Raw genomic sequence first — 2430 nt, 5'->3', positions numbered from 1 at the left:
TCTCACGAGTAAAGCTTATAGAGTCTTTAATAAAAGAACTCTAGCCATAGAAGAATCTATTCATGTATCTTTCGATGAAACCAATCCTGTATTAAAAGATGTGATATCTTGTGATGAAGACGACTTGCCAAGTTCCCCTGCTAAAGAAAATTCTATTATTGATATTACAACTGATCCTGAGGAATTGAGAATGGATGATAATCTATCTTCTTAAGAAGAGCATATTCGCTCTGATCTACCAAAAGACTAGAGAACTCATCGAAATCATCCTATTGACAACATCATTAGTGATATAAGTAAAGGTATAACTACTCGTAGAATGCTTGATGCTTGTCTGAACATGGCCTACGTCTCTCGGATAGAACCCTCCAAGATTGATGATGCAATCGAGGATGAACACTGGATTCTTGCTATGCAAGAAGAATTAAACTAGTTTGAGAGAAATGAAGTTTGGGAACTTGTTCCTAGACCGAAAAATAGGCATGTCATTGGAACTCGTTCGGTCTTTCGAAATAATTCTGATGAAAATGGTGTTATTGTTAGAAATAAAGCTAGACTAGTAACCCAAGGATACAATCAGGAAGAAGGTATAGACTTTGATGAAACCTTTGCTCCGGTTGCTAGACTTGAAGCTATTAGGTTATTACTTGCATGTGCTTGTTCTCTTAATTTTCATATATATCAAACGGATGTCAAGAGCGCTTTTCTCAACGACTACATTCAAGAAGAAGTTTTTGCAGAACAACCTCCTGGTTTTGAAGATTACAAACATCCTTCTCATATATGATAAGTGCCAAACATACCTAAAACTCATACACTTTTATGGCACTTATCTTAAGCATAATTGAGAAAAAATAACTTAAAACAATACTTTTTGTATAAAATATCACAATTTGGTATATTTGTGTTTGTATTGCCTTTTTATGTATTTTGTAGGAAATAAAATGAAGAAAAGAAGAGAAAATATTCATGGTCAAAAAGCAACAAAAGTTAAGAAAATCAAGGTGTTCAACTAGGCAGCTGAACATGGAACAAGCCCCGCTGAGCTGACCTGGCCACCTGCCTGACCTTGCCACCTGCCTGACCTTGCCACCTGCCTGACCTGGACCAAACTGTTCAACCAGGCAGTTGAGCAGACCTTCTTAGCCGCTGAGCCTAGCACTAGACTAGGCCTGGCACGGTCAGAAATATGCTTGACACAGTTAGACACGAGCTTGGCACAAGACCAAGCTGCTGAACAAGCTGCTCAGCGGTCCAACCAAGCTGCTCAGCGGAGAACTAGTCTCCTGGCCAGATCAGCAAGCACCAAGCCATGTCTCAGTCAACACGGTCAGAAGCTGCTGAACAAGTAGTCAACGGTGAACCAGGTGCGCTGGGCGGTGCTTACCAGACTTGACTTAACCATCAAGCAAACCATGAAGTCATCCATGACGTCACCTCAAGTAGCCCACCATAGGATTTTCAGATGTAGCTCACAATACCTAGGTCTCATAGCCCACAACTAGCTTTGATGAGTCATGCACAAGGAGGTGACTAAGCTACTTGGTCAAGGGACCAAACCCATGCTGAAGGGTTTGGTCAGCTACTGAGTAGTCCAGCTCAGCAGCTCAGCGGTCTAACATGAGGCCTATAAATAGGAGGCAAATTTCTTCGAGCAAAACAGATTGGAATACACCATTTCATCATAAATTCCTCTCAAAAACACTTGAAGACCAGAATTCTCTCATCTTGGAATTCTTTCTTCATTTCTTAGTTTAGAATTTTCATTTTCAAGTAAGTTTTTGTAATTTTTAGTTAGAATTCAAGAGGAGAAAAGGAGAAGGCAAATAAGATGCAAAAATCTATTTTGTACTCTCATTTGGAACTCAAAAGCATCCAATCCTTGGATGGATAGCTCATGCTCCTAAACATTTTCTTTTGAACAAGGTTATGTAATTTCTACTTCTTCTTAATTTACAAAAGTTTGAATTTCAATCATTCAAGTTGGTGCTTTGGTTAATATTATTTGTTTGAAAAGTACTTAATGCTCTTTTTAGATTGATCACCTAAAAAATGATTTCAAGTCAATAAAACTACTTGTTTCAAACACTTAACAAATAAAATTTGGAGTAGTTGTACTACTTAGTTTATTTGCCAAGTTAAATATATTTTTGTTAAGATCTTATATTCATTACTACTTCAATATTAGAGTCGCCAATGGCTAGGGTGTGACAACCTAGTCTATTTATGGACGTAATATTGTTTAGTAATAAATATAAGTTATTATCATTCTACCATTTTAGGACATACACTAAAAGGAGGATTTCAGACCTTGGTATTTCGGGTTAACCAAAGTAAAACATAAGAACTTGTCTAAGTAGTTCAAACTCAAAAAGAAGATGAGAAATATATTTTCCTTATTCAAAAAGAATTTGTCTCCTCAAGAATTTG

Source organism: Lupinus angustifolius, chromosome LG07, assembly GCF_001865875.1.
Source record: "Lupinus angustifolius cultivar Tanjil chromosome LG07, LupAngTanjil_v1.0, whole genome shotgun sequence".
In the NCBI taxonomy this organism is placed as follows: Eukaryota; Viridiplantae; Streptophyta; class Magnoliopsida; order Fabales; family Fabaceae; genus Lupinus; species Lupinus angustifolius.
Note: the sequence above shows the minus strand (reverse complement) of the source record.